The sequence below is a fragment of the Molossus molossus genome, unplaced genomic scaffold (assembly GCF_014108415.1).
Source record: "Molossus molossus isolate mMolMol1 unplaced genomic scaffold, mMolMol1.p scaffold_m16_p_11, whole genome shotgun sequence".
NCBI lineage: Eukaryota > Metazoa > Chordata > Mammalia > Chiroptera > Molossidae > Molossus > Molossus molossus.
Genome location: NW_023425346.1, coordinates 65,070,162 through 65,090,791, shown reverse-complemented (window position 1 = coordinate 65,090,791; position 20,630 = coordinate 65,070,162). Strand labels below are relative to the sequence as shown.

The 20,630-nt window shown below is 37.0% G+C and overlaps 1 pseudogene; it reads left to right on the top strand.

The window, feature by feature from the left end:
• The first annotated feature begins 1,379 nt into the window (after nucleotides 1-1,379).
• Nucleotides 1,380-1,893, top strand: LOC118625024 (annotated as a pseudogene).
• The last annotated feature ends 18,737 nt before the right edge of the window (nucleotides 1,894-20,630 follow it).

Genomic DNA, 20,630 nt, shown 5'->3' with positions numbered 1-20,630 from the left:
AGTGAAGCTGCCCTTAAGGCTCTTTCGATTCTGCCTGTGCAGAAGCAACCAGGCTGGGCCAGTGGGCCTCTGTCTGCACACACAGTTCCATTGAACTATCCGTGCTGCCATTGTCACTTCCCAACTTCTCATGAAACCTCACTCTTTTACTCTCTCTTTTCCAAGCATGGATAATCACAGGAGTGGCAATCATTTGGAAAGGGTTCTCACCCCTGAATAAACCACATCCTGCATAAAATAATTAGGGGTTGTTCCCTTCACATACAAAAAAAAATGGTACCTATGGGGTCAGCTGCAATAGCATCATTCACTGGACAAACATTTATAGAGCATACAATATGAGGTCTCTTGATAAGACTAAGCAGACAGGGAACCAAAATTTTTCCTTAGTTACTGAAAAGGCTGTGAATTGTAAGAGACAAATGCACACAAAGAGACATCTTAAAAGATACTCAGCAAATACTTATAGTGATTGTTCTGTCATATAGATTTCAGCTGAATTTTTACTTTCTTCTTTATAGTTTTCCATATTTAGTTCTTCATATGTAATGAAACTGTTCCATTGTTGTGTAAATCACAAAGGCATTCATTTTTTTTTTTTAAACTGCAAGTTGTGATTTTAAAAATATTTTAATCTTGGGCATTTTTGTATGTGCTTAAATGTGTACAATGTAATTTAATCTGCTAGTAAACTTGTTCCCAAATGACACTATATTTTTGGACAAGCGAGAGGTAAGGAGTAATTACAATCTTAATCTTATAGGGTTCCAAATCCAAGCCCACTTTTACGTATAAGACTACTGCCACACACACACACACACACACACACACACACATAGCTCCCTATGTGGGGACTGGTTTCTACCCTATTTATGTCATGATTTCTGCAGCCAAAGAAGAAAAACCATTATAGCCTCATTACTGGGAGGTCCTACCTTATCATTTCTGCTATTTCTACTTTCCCTCCCATCTTTCAAACAATCTTCAGTAATCAGAGCAGTAAAGACTTACAAATTAGCTGCATTTTTTCAGGGCTCTCTACTACAAAATCCACTGAAGTTCCTAAGGGCCGCACTACAGGGCCAGTTGAATCAATCTAGTAAGCAGGATTAAGTTCTCAAGGGCCTCACAGCCATGAACCAATATTCTAAGAAACATTTAATGAGGTTTTTCTCCTGCTTCTAGAGAAGATACCAGGTCTGGTTTTGAATCCTGGTCCTGAAACTTACTAAACACAGTATGTGGGTACAGGACACTTTCTTGTGCATATGTCTTAATTTCAATGTGTCTCATTTCCTCACCAGTAAAATGGGATATGTTAGAAGTTGAGAAGATTAAATGAGAAAGCACTGTTTACGCCTGTTTTCTCTAACTCTGAGATGGTATCCCCGAGCCACAACCTCCTCTCTGAAGATTGTAGTGTTGCTGTTAATCATGTGACATCTTATGAGCTGCACATCAGCGATCAGAACTATGGCCTGTTATTACAACGAAGACATGGGAGCACTTCTTTTTGCCGCATTCTTTGAAGACCAAGCCGAGGTGAAGGGAGAACATGCAAAGCAATTCCTAAGATATCTAAAAAAACGTGAGAGTAAAATCTACCTTCCAGTGATAAAGAGGCCTGACATAGATAACTGGGGAACTGGAATACAAGCTCTAGAGTCTGCTCTGGAGTTGGAGAACAAGTTAACCAACCTCCTGCTAAACCTGAAGACCATGGCTTCTGCCAACGAGGAAATTGATTTCTTACACTTCATGGGAAAGTACCTAGATAAACAGAAGAGGAACACAAACTACATGGAACACCGGCTTGTATATCATAAGAGATTAGAAAAGCAGGCCCAGGAGGAAGACCCATTTAAAAATCTTACCTGCTCAAGTGTCAGGTAGAGAGACATAACATCTGAAGGCAACAAAGCAAGTCTTCCCATTGTGGTAGGTCCCAAAATCAGCTATTTAAGAATCTTAAGTGTTTTCATTTGACAGAAGACTGCTTTTCTTCATTAGTGTGTGTACAAATAAACCTGTTTTTGCATTATTAAAAAAGAAAGATTAAGTGAGATAACTAAAATTTTCTAGTACAATAGAAAATTGTGTTATAACCTTTATAGGCAGGAATTCAATAAACCTTTCCAGGCCTAACTCATCTGCCTTACATTCTCCATTCTTTACTTATTTCCTTAAATACTATCTTTACATTCTTTTTTAGTTCCTCTGTTCTACTGCTTCCCTTCTCTCCCCCTCTCAACCTCCACACCTCTTTGTCTACTCCCAGACCATCAAGCAGCCTTCATGTCACATTATTTTTCTGGCAAGTTCTAATCCAACTTTCTTGGAATCTGACTACCAACTCCCCTAACTTTCCCAGAAAGTATAGGAAATCCAATGGAAATATAAAGCCTGGAATCTAAACTTGACATTCCATAGGCCCTGAAGTGAGTAACTCATTAGGCAATGTAAATCACATATATCTCTGTCAGGTTAAAGGGAAAACTGACATTGTCTTGCTTTTATTCAAGACCTAACTAAGGAAAAATAATGTCTGTGAAATCTTGGTTTATGATATAAATTAATATAAGCTACTTGACACATACATATTAACCATATGAACAATAAATATAGAATTAATGGCTGACTAACATGTCTGTTTAAAATGAATACCAATCTTGCTTTCACATGGTTCAGAGTATGATCTTCTACCAGAAGTTAAAACAATAGGAAGAAACTTCAGTTACAATGTCTGACTTCCATACTACTTCTACCACTAGTTAGCTGTGTCACCTCAGTCAATACATCTTGGGTCCTCTATTCCCTCTTTAATTAAAAAGGGAATTGAGGTTATACAATCCAAAAACCCTCCCTGCCCATTAATTCAATAGAATAAATTCATTCTTGCTTCTTATTTTTAAGAATAAGATAATGATAGTGTGTGTTCCACAGCATTTCATTAAAGAATAATTGATTCACATAGCCCTCATTTGTAACTATTGGGCAGGTAAAAATAGTTCAGTGCCTCTTCTTTTCTTAGAATAACCACATGATGACATGAAACATCAAAATCAATTACTCCCTGGAAACTCTGCCTGTCTATGTGTTCATTATCCACACCCAAATGAAAATCAATAGTATCTGTGAGTAAATATCTCTTTGGTTTATTGCTATTTCTATCAAAATATATATGATAAATACAAAAGAGGGACAAAGGAGATGGTTATTTGCTAATCAATCTTCATTCAGAAATTATTCATGCCAATTAACTAGAATGTTGAGGTGTCCCATTTATTTTAAAACATTTTCTTTTTTTTAAATTAATTAATTTATTTTTGTTACAGATGTTTCTCCTTTTCCCCCCCACTGATTCCCCCCTCCCCCCTCCCCACCCTTTCCCCAGCTTTGTTGTCCATATCCATTGTTCATGCATACATGCATATAAGTTCTGTGGTTTATCTCTCCCCCACCACCCCCTCTTCTGGGGATTGTCAGTTTGTATCCCACTTCCACGTCTCTGGGACTACCCCATTTTTCAGACTGTCATGTTCATTATATTCCACAAATAAGTGAGATCAGATGATACTTGTCTTTCTCTGTTTGGCTTGCTTCACTTCAGATAATACTTTCTAGGTCGCTCCATGTCATCTCAAAGGATAAGGGATCTTTCTTTCTTACAGCTACATAGTACTACATTGTGCATATGTGCCACAACTTTTTTATCCATTCGTCTACTGATGGACATTTGGGCTATTTCTAGACCTTAGCTATTGTAAATAGTGCTGCTATGAACAGGGGGGTACATATATTCTTTCTGATTGGTGTTTCAGGCTTCTTAGGGTATATTCCTAGAAGTGAGATCACTGGATCAAATGGAAGCTCAATTTTTAGCTTTTTGAGGTAACACCATATTGTTTTCCATAGCGGCTGCACCAGTCTGCATTCCCACCAGCAGTGTACTAGAGTCCCCTTTTCTCCACATCTTCGCCAGCACTTGTTGTTTGATGATTTGTTGATGGCAGCCATTCTGACAGGTGTGAGGTGCTACCTCGTTGTTGTTTTAATTTGCATGTTTCTGATGCTTAGTGATGTTGAGCATTTCTTCATATGTCTCTTAGCCATTTGTATGTCCTGTTTGGAGAGGTGTGTATTTAGTTCCTCTGCCCATTTTTTAATTGGGTTCTTTGTCTTCCTTTTGTTGAGTTGTATGAGCACTATATATATATATATATATATATATATATATATATATATATATATGAAATTAACTCCTTATCTGATATATCATTGGCAATTATGCTCTCCCATAGAGTGGGTTGCCTTTCCATTTTGATGATTGTATCTTTTGCTGTGCAGAAGCTTTTGAGTTTGATGTAGTCCCATGGGCTCATTTTCTCCTTTGTTTCTGTTGCCTTAGGGGATGGATCAGTGAAAATTCTGCTGCATATGATGTCTGAAATTTTATTGCCTACATTCTCTTCCAGGATTTTTATGGATTCATGAGTCACATTTAAGTCTTTTGTCCATTTTGAGTTTATTCTTCTGTATGGTGTAAGTTGATGTCTCATTTCATTTTTTTTTTTTTCATGTAGCTGTCCAGTTTTCCCAACACCATTTATTAAAGAGGCTGACTTTACTCCACTATATGCTCTTGCCATCTTTGTCAAATATTAATTGAATATATTGCCTTGGGTCCATTTCTGGGTTCTCTGTTCTGTTCCACTGGTCTATATGTCTGTTCTTGTGCCAGTACCAGGCTGTTTTGATGACAGTGGCTTTGTAGTATAACCTGAAATCTGGTAATATAATCCCTCCAACTTTGTTCTTCTTTTTCAAGATTGCTGTGGCTATTTGAGGTATTTTTTCATTCCATATGAACTTCTGAGGTATTTGTTCTAGTCCCATCAAAATACCAACAACATACTTCATAAAACACTTATTTTCTAGCCCAGTAGGTTTAGAACTTCAGGAAACAGCATTTGTGTTCTACTAAGCTCAAGGAAAATTATGTTTTTCCAAATTTCCCTAATAAATATGATAACATTTTGCTTAAAATATTTATTCATTGGTTTGTTCAATGTTTAATGATTATCTATGACTGTGTCAAGAGCTAATTATTCCTACATGAATAAGATAAATTCCTTGCCCTCTGGAAGCATGTGGTTTAGTAAAAGAGGCAGATAAGTATTCAGATCCTGACAATTCAATTTGATACTAGAGATGCTCACATAGAACATTAAGTGAATCAATAAATTATTCACAAAGAATTGACTAGCACAGTGTCTGGCACATAGTTGCTGTGTAATAAGAATTTCTGAACAATAATGAGTTGATTTTTGAGCTGAGAGTTTAAAAGATATGTATAGACTTGAAGACAAGATAGGGAAGAACATGCTAAATAGAGAAAATAATTTCTGCAAAAAAAGTTTTTCTATTGCACCTTGAGACATGCAGTAGTTTAGTGACATAGACGAGGCCAAAGAATTAGGCAAAGTCTGACCACTAGTGGTCTTGTATGTCAAGATAACAAGTTTGAGTTTTATCCTGATGGATATGGGGATATAATTTGCATTTTAGAAAAACGAGTCTAGAATAATTCTCAGAGGAAAAAGATAGGATGCAGGTAAACATGTCAGAAGCATATGAAAACTATTTATGCAAGGAGGGCCTGAAATACAGCCCTTTCAGGAAAAGAAAAGAAGCATATTAGAAACATTTAGGAGGTGAAAACTTATCAGTAGCAGAAGGTAAGAAAGAAGGAAGCGCCCTGGCCAGTTTGGCTCAGTGGTTAAAGCTTCGGCCTGCGGTCCAGAGAGACCCGGGTTCGGTTCCCGCTAAGGGCACGTACTTCGGTTGCAGTTTGTCCCCGGCCCTGGTTGGTCGTGCGGGTGGCAGCCACTCGATGTGTCCCTTCACGTCGATGTTACTCTCTCTCTCTCCCTTCCTCTCTATCCCTTCCACTCTATCTGTACAAAAAATGGAAAAATATCCTCAGGTGAGGATAAAAAAAAAAGAAAGAAAGAAAGAAGGAAGCATCTAGAGGAATTCCTAGGGTACTGGGTTGGAAAAGTCAGTTAATAATGACTCCATTTACTGGGAATTTTAAATAAAACACACGCCCTGGCCAGTTTGGCTCAGCGGTTAGAGCGCCTGCCTGCGGTCCTGAGAGACCCGGGTTCGGTTCCCACTAAGGGCATATACCTTGGTTGCAGTTTGTCCCCAGCCCTGGTCGGTTGTGCGGGTGGCAGGCACTCGATGTGAAACACATCGATGTTTCTCTCTCTCTCTCTGTTCCTCTCTCTCCCTCCCACTCTACCTGAACAAAAAAATGGAAAAATGTCCTCGGGGGAGGATTAAAAAAATAAATAAATAAAATAAAATAAAACACACAAAAAATGGAATAAGATAACACACTAAGTTTAGACATGCTGAGTTCCAAATATTTGTATAATATCTAGGCGTGTACATTCCGCCTATAACAACAACAACAAAAAAATGGATATTAAACCAAAGAGGAAAAATTCTTCTAAACATAGAACTTGGAAATAAATTTTTCAAATAGTGGTTGAAATTCTGGGCACTAGAGAGATCACCTGGGAATAGTATAAAAAAAAAAAAAGAGGGCAAAGATCAGACTCCAGGAAAGATCAATATACAAGAAAGGGAAAAGCTAATGAAAGAGCAGAGTATGTGAGGTCAAAGAGGAGTTTGAGAAGACCCCAAAAATGTAGGTGTTACAGAGGGGAGACAGGAAGGGGAGATAAAGAAAGAAATTGTCACTTATTGATCACCATATTAAAAAAAACACAAGATACCCAGAAAATGTACATTTTCATTCACTAGTCTTAAATGCAAAAGAATGATGGTATACTTCTCGGCTTTGACAGTAGACGACAAATAACTAGTGAAGGCAGTGATGGTTTGCCATCAACAAAAATTAAATAGGCACAAGGAAAAATAATTTGTCCATGAAGGGCCCCACAGAGAAAATGTGGCACATAGTTGAGCTCACATAGTATTCACAAGGGAAATGAGAAGCTCAGGTCCACACAAAGCACAGCCATTTCCACTGTGTGGAATACAATAATGCCATGGTACCCTATCCACACAAATGGGCTACACCTGCAAGGAAACCAATTATCTGTTTCCTCCCTCTCTAGCTCCTAATGCATTTTCCACACCACTGTCAGATTATATTTTTTAAGTTTAGGTCTCTTTATTTTCTTACCAAACTCAAAAGAATTTTATTGTTGTCCATTATCTCCAGAAGTCCAAACATCACAGGCATGAGTTCAAGTCTATTCACAATATTTTCATAAATTTATCTTCATCTTTATCACACCCACAGATATTCAGTCCAACTAAATTCCTCTCAGTTCTATGCAGACACTGTGCATTTCTACTACAGTCTTCATGACATTTTCTCTATCTAGAACTCCCTTTTCCCATGTCCTCTTGTGCTACAAGGCCTTTTTTAATAATTACTTCCTCCTAAAAACTTCCTGATTCCACATTTCTTTGTCAACTTTCTCCTTTAAACAATCATTACTAGCTTTACATTCATCTTCATATACCATGCAAGAAAACACTCTGAAGCCCTGAACTCAATAGTCTTATATACTAAAGTTGAATGAATCTTCTCTTATTAGAATAACATTCTTGGTATTTAAATAAATTCATTCCAAGAATATTTTTCATTACATGGCTCATATTCTACTTGATAGTACAAATGAAGGACAAAAATCAATTTTATACCCTGTAAATGTCTCTTGCACTAGGGTGCCTTTTGTTGTTGTTAATTAATCCTCACCTGAAGATATTGTTTCCATTAATTTTTAAAGAGAGTAGAAGGGAGTAAGGGAGGAAGAGAGAAAGGGGGAGAGAGAGAGAGGGAGAAAGAGAGAGAGAAAGAGAGAAACATCAACGTGAAGGAGACACATCCATTGGTTGCCTCCCACAAACGTCCTGACTGGGGCCAGAGATCAAACCTGCAACCCAGGTACATGTCCTTGATGGGGAATCAAATCCATGACCCTTCGGTGCGTGAGCCAATGCTCTAAATACTGAACCACACCGGCCAGGGCTTAATATGCCTTTAATTCAATGTCTCTTCTTTTGTCAATTCAAAACTGCTACTTATTTAAGAAATCACTTTGAATAACCATTATCCATGTAACAACATTGAATGCTTGATATAAATATAATTAACTCATTAAAATCATAATCAGCCCTGGCCAGTTTGGCTCAGCGGTTAGAGCGTCGGCCTGCAGTCCGGAGAGACCCGGGTTCGGTTCCCGCTAAGGGCACGTACTTCGGTTGCAGTTTGTCCCCGGCCCTGGTTGGTTGTGCAGGTGGCAGCCACTCGATGTGTCCCTTCAGGTCGATGTTTCTCTCTCTCTCTCCCTTCCTCTCTCTCCCTCCCACTCTATCTGTACAAAAAATGGAAAAATATCCTCGGGTGAGGATAAAAAAAAAAATCATAATCAAAGACGTACCTGATATATATATATAGTGATCTTACAGTAAAACACAATGAAAATGTTGTCCCCTAAATGTCCAGTGTTCAATAGTTTAATCATCCATTCTAGACTATGTTTCCACTCTGATCTGAAGTATGTTGTCACTATTAAAATTCATACTGATAATCTCTCCTTGGACCACTAATGTCACTTTAAATTTTTGATTAATTACTCTATAAAATCTTGCTTTCTACATAGCTCTCAGCATTTGGCAAGAGTAAAATATTTCCACAAATAGCTATTTTACATTTAAAAATTAAAATTCAAAAATAAATTTCCAAAGGCATTCTTATTCCTATTAAATTTACTTTGACTCTGGAACAATTTGCAAATCTATGCAAAACATTATCTTTGTGAGAGCTTGCTTTCTTCGCCACACGGAAGGTTTTGGAGAAGAGTACTTTTGCAACAGGCTGTTTGCAGGCTATCCAAGTGAAGATGTTGATAAGAAACTCAGTGATATGGATGTGGAGCTTGGAAGTGAAAGAGGGTAAGATTTAAATGTATAAATTACTCACAATGAAGAGATATTGGAGTCTTTAAAGTCATAAGATAGTGGAACAATTAGTGTGGAAGAATGTATAAAAGTTGATGAAAAAATTTATCAAATACAATTTGTGGAAGGGAAGAAGAGAGACAACACATAAAAGAATATATTAGGAAGGAGAAACAATGAAACAGGAGATCTTGGATGACAAGAGATGAGAATGAAGTATAACTATGCAGTCACTGAGGACTGGGGAAAGAACAGTTTGCTTTAGTGGTAGAGGTAGAATCTAGAGTGGCATGGGGATAAAATGAGTGGCTGGAATACAGATTACTTTTTGGGGAAGAGAAATGGTGGAAAATGAAAAGGAACATAGCTCAACGATGTATTTAATGTGAAGAAAGTTTTTAAACTTTGGCTTTTTGTTTGCTTTCTCTGTTTTTGTTTTGTTTCTATTATTGTGGTTGGGCTATTGCTTTGATTGAGTTCTATGTATATCTTTAAATTCCTCTTATTTTTCCCTCAACTCACACCAGTCCCTACCACTCCCATTCCTACAGCATCTCTGAGACCCCTTTTGTTAGGATCCCTTTTATCTTCATGTTACTAAATGTCAGAGATCATTTCTCAGCTTCATTTAAAACACTTGATCCATTTGTGTGTTGTTCAAGTCCACTATTTCCTTACTGATTTTCAGTCTATATGATCTATCCATTACTGAGCATGGAGTATTGAAGTCTCCTTCTATTACTGTGTTGCTCTCTATTCCTCCCTTCAGATCTGTCAATGTTTGCATCATATATATATATATATATATATATATATATATATATATTCTCTGACTGTTGGGTACATATATAATTGTTACATATTCTTATTGAATTGGCCCCTTTATTAATATGTAATGATCTTTGTCCAGCCGGTGTAGCTCAGTGGTTGAGCATCAACCCATGCACCAAGAGGTTGCTGGTTCAATTCCTGGTCAGGGCACATGCCCAGGTTGTGGGCCTGATCCCCAGTGGGGGGCATGCAGGAGGCGGCCAATCGATGTTCTCTCTCATTGATGTTTCTCTCTCTCTCTCCCTCTCACTTCCTCTCTCTCTAAAATCAATAAAGGGAAAAAAATGTAATGATCTTTGTCTCTTGTTGACAGTTTTTTTATCTCAAAATCTATTGAAAAAAATGAAGAAAAAAACTAATGAATGGAAGAAAATATTTGCAAACCACATATCTAATAAAGCATTAATATTTGAATTATATAAGGAACTCCTACAGCTCAATAGCAAATTATTATTATTATTATTATCAATAATTATTATATGATTTTAAAATGGGCAAAGGACTTGATTTAATAGCCCTTTCTCCAAAGAAGACATACTAATAGTCAATAGACATAAAACAGTGCTCAACATCACTAATTAGGGAAATGCAAATCAAAACAACAATCATATCTCACCTCACTGTTAGAATGACTGTCATAAAAAAAATAAAAAAAAATCTAGAAACAATAAGTGTTGGTAATGATGTGGAGAAAAGCAACCCCTGGTGGTTTTTGTTACTGGGAAAGTAAACTGGTACAGCCACTACTGAAACAGTATGGAAGTATCTCAGAAATTAAAAATAGAACTATCACATGACCCAGCAATATCACTTCAATGTATATATCCAAAGGTATTGATATCAGGATCTTGTAGAGGTATCTGCACCCCCATATTTACTGCAGCGTTATCCACATAGCCATGATATGGAAGCAACCTAAATTTCCATCAAAGATGAATGGATGAAGAAAATATGGCACATATATACAATGAAATATTTGGTCTTTTAAAAAAAGGAAACCCTGCTTTGACAACAACATGGACTACATTACGATAACAAATAAGCCATACACATAAAAACAAATTACTACATGATATCACTTATACAAGGAATCGAAAGTAGTCCAACTCATAAAAATAAAGAGTAGAACAGTAGTTACCAGGTGCTGGGAGTGGGAAAAACAAGAAGATATTAGTTAAAGGGTGCTTGCTGAGTTTCAATATATATGAAGAATGAGATCTAGGTATCTGTATAGCACAGTATCTATAGTTAACAACGCTGTATTGTATACTTAAAAATTTTCTAACAGGGTAGATCTTATGTTTGGTATCATTACAAATAAACAAATAGGCAACACAATGAATCCAGAGTCTTTGATTACTGATACATATATATATGGTGACATAGTTTCATGTCACCCTCAGGTTTCTTTATTATAAATTGGCAAAATATTATCATCTTGAGCAAGTTTGGTCTCTCTACCTAGGTCATACTTTATATTCATCTTCCTGGGCCAATAGGGCTCTAAGTCTAATTATAGGTCTAGAAGAAATGAGTGAAAGTAGAACTTAATTATCAGGATGATCAGCATTTTTCAGAATGATGATTGCTTTAGGAGAGCTCATGAGAGGTTCTTCATGCAAGGGGAGGCTAATCTCAGATAATGGAGGAAAGACTGCTTCTTTTGGCAAAGGAGGCCCAGTGGAATTTGGAAAACTCTAATTTGTAATCATTCAAGGCAGAACATTCTTTTTTTTTTTTCCTCACCTGAGGACATTTTTCCATTTTTTTTGTTCAGATAGAGCGGGAGGGAGATAGAGGAAGAGAGAGAGAGAGAAACATCGATGTGAAGGGACACATCGAGTGGCTGCCACCCGCACGACCAACCAGGGCCGGGGACAAACTGCAACCGAGGTACGAGGTACGTGCCCTTAGCGGGAACCGAACCCAGGTCTCTCAGTACTGCAGGCCGACGCTCCAACCGCTGCGCCAAACCAGCCAGGACTCAAGGCAGAACATTCTTAAAAATATAGTTCCCAGTCTCAGAAGGAAGTGGTGATGGTGCTGAACTGACCACAATCCAGCTCAAGTTGTAATAAGCAGTTATTTATTGCATGATTTTCAAACACAATGGTAAGCTTAAATTTCCCTGTTCCAACCTATGTCTACTTTCAATTTCATTAATGGGTGTGAGCAAAATTAGGACTTTGTCCTGTTTGTTGAAATGCAAATTTATAAAGTTTAACAAGATGTCTGCTAATTTAAATGAATTAATGAGATTCCATCTTGATGGGATTTTAAGGAGAAGACAAAAGAACAAAGAACCTGAGAACTTTAAGTGCCTGGCAGGAATCAATATCACGAAGAACAAGGGGAGAAAAAAGACAAACAAGATATTGAGAGACACTAACTATAGTTTTGCCTAAGGGGGTCCTAAATAAAGTGAAGGGAAAATCGTGTTTCGTTTCCATGGTAAAACATAAAATAATTTAAAGTGCCCTTGTTAAATTGTCATAATAAAATTATTAGTTTAAAAGTAGGTCATTATAGCCCTGGCCAGTTTGGCTCAGTGGTTAGAGCGTCGGCCTGCGGTCCGGAGAGACCCGGGTTCGGTTCCCGCTAAGGGCACGTACTTCGGTTGCAGTTTGTCCCCGGCCCTGATTGGTCGTGCGGGTGGCAGCCACTGGATGTGTACCTTCACATCGATGTTTCTCTCTCTCTCTCTTCCTCTCTCTCCCTCCCGCTCTATCTGTACAAAAAAATGGAAAAATGTCCTCGGGTGAGGATTAAAAAAAACAAACAAAAAAATAAAATAAAATAAAAAATAAAAGTAGGTCATTATAAAGAGAAATATTTCATTTTATTTTATAATTAAACTTTTAATCATTTAAACATAAAAATAAAGAAATCTACTATGACACTCATTCTATAAAAATAATTGTGTCTTTATAAATCAAATTTGAATTCCACTTTGCCCCTTTTAATAGTTGATAGGATGTTTCCCCCTAACATTTTATTTAGAAAAATTTCCAATGGCAGGATTATTTTTATGGCTCCCTCCTACCAAAAGAAAGTAAATATGATTTTTTTTCTCTGAGTAAAGTCATTTACTGGCTGTTAATTGGTAGAATTCAGTTATCTGAGAGGTGACCACACAACTAGAAAAGCTGAATCTCTGAATGTGTTTATTGGGAGTATGAAAGAACTGCTACGAGACTGGACTAGCACACACACAAATCGACAGAGTCCCTAATTCCTTTCCACTAGTTATTATGAGACCCCAGGAGATATAAAAGAAATTGTAATCCCCAGAGGAAATGCTGAGGCAAAATTGCCTGAATAATATGAAAAAGATATCTCAGTAAGAGAGAGAGGATTAAGATAAATACCAGAGTTTTCAGAACACAGAAGAGCTGAGACTAGTAATCCCCTATTGATATATGATAGGAAGAACTGATGAAAAGTGCCTTTCAAGATACTAGCACTATGAACTGAATTCACTGAAGAACATCATTTACCTGGGCTCGTCTGTGAATGTACTAGGTAGAAAATAATGATGGAGATAAAAAATTTCAATCTTACTGACAGTACCTAGGGATAATGCCATAAGACTGTGCTGGAAACTTCATCTGAAAGTTCTGCTTTCAATTATTATAAATTTTCTCAAAAAATAATGCTTCAGTGCTGACATTTTTCAACTGGTCTCTTGGTGACTACTGTAAGAAATATTGAGCAAAATCTATTCAACTGTTTTGTACATTTCATGTACTAAATATTTATTATTTTCCAATATTAATCCATAAATCTGTCATCATACAGTCCCCCATACTGGGACCTAGGATTAGATATAGTCTATAAGCACAATAAATAGTAAATTAAGGTTATAACACAACAGAAAATGAAAAATAGAAGAGCAGCAAGAAATACATAATACAAAATATAATAAAATGTATTAGACCTAGTCACACTCTTAGGTAAAACATATTTATTACCTTATAAGTGTATTCTCACCCCAATTTAATAATGTCACATCAAAAAAATCACTGAAGCCTGCCTAAGGAATAAGTTTACTTGTATAATTTCACCTTCCCTAACTGATGTCTTATTGAATATCTAAAATTTCATAATTGAAGGTTTGTCTTTTGAACTAAAGCATTAAGTTGGTTGTTTAAAAGGGTACATTAAGCCTTTTTAGACTTTCCTCCTCTAACGTAGAGCCTTTCTGAGTATAGAATTCAATGTGGTAACAATGTACTTCAGGAGCCATGGAAATTATCTGTTCCCTCGCTTTCCAAATTTCCCAGAACCTACTCTGGTCCAAAATCCCAGGGAGGAAAGTCCAGGGAAACTATATCTAATCCATGGGGTCATCTCAGAAAGGAGGCAGATTTCTGGCACAGGGTTTTCTGAAGAGTAGAATATGACTTATGAGGAACCACAAAGTGACTCCTAATTCATACAATAATTGAAGAGATAGTTTAATGAAGAGGCAAAGATTAGATGAATAAAGAATCTGAGCGAAGGCATCTACCATCCATTTCAGAGCCTCCTGAAACAAGATATGTATAGTAATATACTACATTAGTAATATATTTTAGTACTAAAAATCATTAAATAGTACTATCAACAGATCACATATTTGGGGCATTCCAGGAAAAAAAAATTAACAAAGACAATCCACAGCCAAATAAATGCGGGACAACACTATACAAAGCGCAGTTTCAGAGCTATCCAAATCTCAAGAAACAGTATCTATCAAGAGAAGTAAATAAAAAACTCCGTCACTCAACAGCTAAACCACAAGACCTTTTATTCTTTTCTTTCTCCATGTTGAGCCAGAATCAGCAGTGGCTTTAGCAGAAAGAATTCATCTAGGGAGAGCACCCAGGACTAGATGATAGTTCTCAATACTTGCTGCACATTATAAAAGCCCCAATGCCCAGGCCTTATCCACAGCTAATAAAATCATGATCCTGGGTAGGTGAGGAGGGCATGGACTTTACTACTTTTTAAACCTCCAGAGGTGAAATCAATGTATAGCCAAGACTGTGCACCACCATTCTAAAATAAAACGTGGCACTAAAGAAGGAAGTAGAAAAGAGCCTAAAGAATTTTTTTAAATCTACTAGAAATACAGAAAAATAATTTTTAAAGAAAAGAAAGATTAATATCAAATATTGTTTATCTAAATTAGAGGTTCCAACAGAAAGACTCAGAGTTGATTCAGGGATCAGACTGGCAAAGTGCTTACTTCTAGCCAGCTGCCTCCCTAAGTAGGTGGAGGTCACAGGCACAAGCCTTGTAACTGAGAACGTACCAAGGTGCACACTAACTCAGTGATTGGACCTGTTAGCCTAACTGTGCAAGGTAGGATCACAAAATAAATGAAAAAATATAGGCAAACAATACAAACCAAAACTGCTGAGGAAATATCAGTATCTAAGTAGAACTTAAAGCAAAAAAATAAAACAGTAACAGGGATAAAATCCCCAGGTCTTATATAATAACAAAAGAAAGAGTTCAGCCTGGCAGTGTGGCTCAGTGGTTGAGCATTGACCCATGTACCAAGAGGTCACCGGTTCGATTCCCAGTCAGGGCCCATGCCCAGGTTGTGGACCCGATTCCCAGTGAGGAGCATGCAGGAGGCACCAATCAATTTTTTTTTTCATTGATGTTTCTATCTCTCTCTCCCTCTCCTTTCCTCTCTCTAACATAAATAAAGGGAAAAAAAAATTTTTTTAAAACAGTTCAAGAAGATAAAACAATCTTGATTATGTATATAGCAATCCAGTTTTGATATATATAAAGCAAAAATGTGTTCAAATGCAAGGAGATTCTAGAAAGCTCGGTCATCCGGTGAAAATTTTAACCCATAAATGTCAGATATATGATAGATCAAGACAAATTTATTGAGTATATCAAGTTTTAGAAAACCAAATTAGCTAGTGTGATCTAAAAGATATAAATACTGAAGTTTTTTTCAGATACACATAAAACATTTACGAAAATGATCTCATAAAAGAAACAAAAAGTCAAAGATGTCAAATAATTGTATGATATACACAGTGTTCTCCAATCACAAAAATTAATTAGAAATCAGCAAATAAAAACAGCCAGCATGAGGAGAGAAAAATACAGACGTGGACAAAAGCAGGTTAATAATAATAAATAATACAATAATTAATATATAATAATACAAGAATACTCACAAGTGAAAACCTACTTTTACCATATATATTTGATGGCAATAATAAAATATTAAGAATTAAACAATGCAAGCACTACACATGGAAGGTAGTGGAAGTAATATTAAAATTTACAGCCATAAATAAATATATTATAAAATAAGTGATGGCCTTGGGCGGTGTGGCTTAGTGGTTAGAGAATCTGCCTGCACACCGAAGAGTCACGAGTTCAATTTCTGGTCAAGGGCATATACCTGGGTTGCAGGTTCAATCCCCGCTCTGGTCAAGGTACATGCAAGAGGCAACCAATGATGTGTGTCTCTCACAACGATGTTTCTCTCTCTCCCTCTCTCTTTCCCTCTCCCTCTTCCTCTCTCCCTTCCACTCTAAAAATCAATGGAAAAACATCTTCACATGAAGATTAACAGCAACAACAAAAGTGTAGGCCCTGGCTGTTTTTGCTCAGTGGTTAGAGCATTTGCCTCCTGACCAAAGGATTGTGGGTTTGATTTCAGGTCAAGGGCACATACCTGGGTTGCAGGTTCAATCTCTGGCCCCGGCCAGAGTCATATGGGAGACAACCAATGGATGTGTCTCTCTCACATCAATGTGTTTCTCTCACATCAATGTTTCTCTCACTTTCTCCTTCTTTCCCTCCCTCCTTTCCATTCGATCTAAAAATCAATGGAAAAACATCCTTGGTTGAGGATTAACCAAAAAAAAAAATTCTAGAAAGATAGACATTACCAAATTGACTCAAGAAGAATGAAATTAAGCTATAAATATTAAATAAATTAATCATTTTTCAAAGTCTCTTTGTTCAAGACACCATGCCCACACAACAATTTTTCAGGATTTTTTTTTTTTAACCTCATTAAAAAATTAAACAAAACAGCAATTTTAAGTTAGGGTGAAGACAAACAAGAATTTATATGCAGCTACTGGGTTCATAGGTGTTAAAATCACCTCAGAGAGCAAATTTATATCATGTAAAAATAAAAGAAAATGCCATAAATAATGAACAAAATAGAATCAGAGGCATGGATACATGGCACAGAATGACAGATGTCAGGAGGGGAAGGGGGCACTGGATGAAAGAAGGTGAAGAGCTTGGCCAAGGACCATATATACAAAACCTACAGACACAGACAACTGTGTGGTGATGGCCGAGCAGCAGGGGGGAGGGTGGCTCGGCAAAGGTGGGCAGAGGGGGAAAATGGGGGGCTAGAACTATAATTACACATCTATAATAGTGTGAATAATAAAAAATAAAGTTAAAAAATGTATCTAGAGAGACTAGATTTAAAGTTTGGTGAGATGAGGAGATGTGATAAAAATCAAGAGAGTTGATTTCCTAGACCAGAGTGCTTAGCCTCTAACCTAAACAACTCCTAGTAAGGGACTAGAAAGCTACCAGAGAAGTACCTTCTTTCTTTTCCCCTCAAACATTTCTTTTTGGATTTGAATTTTATTCTTCTCTCTCTCCTTTTTTTCAATTTTTTTTTATTTATTTTTTGGTATTAAACAATGTCCTCTTCACTCCAGAGATTACAGCTACTCTTAAAATATAAATTTCCATTTTCTGTACCATTACTTTGTGGACAGAGATTTTCATTAGACTTGGAGCAATGGTACTGATTCTGTCCAGGCCTAAGAGCGATGAGTAAAAGGGAAAGAATTAATCTAAGAAAGATTATTGGAAATAACCATAATTATTAAGAAAATGTAATAAAGTATCTCATGATTCAGTTTCAAAAACTAAAAATGACATAAATACGATACAAACCCAACTCTAGATATTTGCAATAGGGAAATTCTCAAATATATTCTAAGGAGTAATATACCTAACTGTTGCAGCATCCTTTGAAAAGGAAAATTTTAGAAACATCTCAATTGTTCAACAAGAAAATGCATAGATGTTGTGGGATACTAATCAGCAAGTGAAATAAGTGAACTAGAACTACATATAACAACATGGAAGTTTCTCAAAAATAGTGTTAAGAAATACATGGCTTACAATGATGCCTGAAAGTATGATACCATCTAAATAAAGTTTAAAAACATACATGCACACCAAAAACAAACAAAAAAACAGTGGATGCTATTTATGAACATATACAATAGCATGTGAAAATGAGAATTAAAATTACTTTCAAACAATGCCTTCCCAGGGAGAGCTGCTGGGTGCTCAGTGCACCAGCATCTCCCTGTGGACCTCCTGGCAGGGAGGCCTGGCCAGGGCGTGCGGGGCTCTGCCTGGACCCCCGCCGTTCGTGATGCCCTCAAGTGCCTTCTGGCCATGTTCTCCAGCCCCGAGCCACAGTGAAGGCAGATATTACTGAAGGATCCAATTACCACGTCTTTCTTCCTCAGTGTAGGAAAAGATCTGAAAACTCATGTTTGAAGTCAGAAAAAATGGTGATATTGCTGGTATTATAACTGAAAACAATGGAGTGTGCTGGAGATCACAAACTGTATGATTGATACGAAATCAGTTATCTCAAGAAATATTGTGCCTTGGAGAGTCTTCAGTCTCCTGCTATTTCTCTTCGCTTAGGAAAGATGATGTCATGTCTAGAATAAAAATATGTTAGCCTCAGTTGATGCCCAGTACCACCTGAGACAGATCACACCCTGCCCTCTGGTTTACTTCTCCATGCTCTTCTTATGTGCATAGCGGGAATCACAGTAGAGCCTTCTTTATTTTCTTATTTTTTTTATTCCTCACCCAAACATATTTTTCTATTTATCATCAGATAGAGTAAGAGGGAGGGAGAGAGAGAGAGAGAGAGACAGAGAGAAACTTGGATGTGATAGAGCCACAGCGACTGGCTGCCTCCTGTACGACCCAACCAGGGCCAGGGACAAACCGCAACCGAGGTACATGCCCTTGACTGGAATCGAATCCGCAACTCACTGGGCCATGGGTGGAAGCTCTACCTGCTGAGCCAAACTGGCCAGGTACAGTAGAGCCTTCTTTAAAGGCTGCTCTAGGGATGAAGGAGTAACAAAGTGTACCTTAATTGCTCATTTTTTTAAAAAAGGCTTTCCTCTAAAGAGGAAAGAATATAAGAAAGATCTCTTATCCTTCGAGACGACATGGTGGGTCCTAGAAAGTATCATCCTAAGCAAAACAAGCCAAACAGAGAAAGACAAGTATCATATGATCTCACTTATTTGTGGAATATAATGAACATAACAGTCTGAGGAATGGGGTAGTCCCAGAGATGTGGAAGTGGGGTACAGACTCACAATCCCCAGAAGAGGGAGTGGTGGGGGAGAGATAAACCACATAACTTATATGCATGTGTGCATGAACAGTGGACATGGACAACAAAGCTTGGGATGGGGGGAAGCGAGGGGGAATCAGTGGGGGGGAAAAAGAAACATCTGTAACAAAAATAAATTAATTAATTTTTTTTTTTAAAAACATACTTTAGGCAAGTAAAATATGTTTGAGATTTGTTAGTTTTTAAATATGCCCTGCTTTAATATTACATTTTTATCTTGGTGTTTTAAATAATATTCAAGAATTAAAAATCTCTTTTTATTGTCAATGTCAAGGTTTCTAAATATGTGCCCAGCTCTTTTTATGATAATGTCTGAAATTACTATATTATTTTTAACAAATATTCTTCTTGTACTCCATGATATGTCTCTTCTTTATTTCTTAATACTGAAAAATCTGAACACTAAGAATAAGAAAAGAAGAGCCAAGCTCTTCTTTGTATGGGTATTGAGCAGAGAGAGATACAATCAAATTCCTCATCATTTAGTGGATACTCTCTTCTAATGTTTTGAGGAAATTAAAGAATATCTTAAGTACCGGCTGATGAAAGAGAATTATGATAAGTACTAGTATATAATTTTGTAGAGCATGAAGTGCTTATTAATTATTTGATGATTTTTTAATAGTAATAAATATTAGTCTACTTGGGTTTAGAATAATGAAAAGAAAATTAAACCTGCTACCAACAAGAAAAAAAAATATCCATTATGAGTTTAAATATCTTGTAAATGGCAGCCTATTAAAATAATATGCTGAGATAAACACATGCATATATACATAAAAATATTCAAAATACTTATCAATCAGAGATTTTGTATTTCTTTTTTTTTTTTAATCCTCACCTGAGGATATTTTTCCATTTTTTGTACAGATAGAGTGGGAGGGAGAGAGAGAGAAACATCGACGTGAAGGGACACATCGAGTGGCTGCCACCCGCACGACCAACCAGGGCCGGGGACAAACTGCAACCGAAGTACGTGCCTTTAGCGGGAACCGAACCCGGGTCTCTCCGGACCGCAGGCTGACGCTCTAACCGCTGAGCCAAACTGGCCAGGGCCAGAGATTTTGTATTTCTAAAAAACATCCAGATAATGCCATTTTGATGGTCTGAGGTCCACACTTCAAATAGCAAGGTTTTATAGCCCTCTCTACAATAACTTGTATCAGAATCTTCATTTAGCAAGATCCCTAGTTGATTTATAGGCACATTAAAGTTTGAGAAGCATGGCCATCAAACGAGAAAGCAGGACCACATTTTTACCTTTTCTTGGCCCATTAAGGGCAGGGTCTGTTTTGCCTTTTGTTTATAGTCAGCTCCTGTTTTTGTGTGTGTGTGTGTT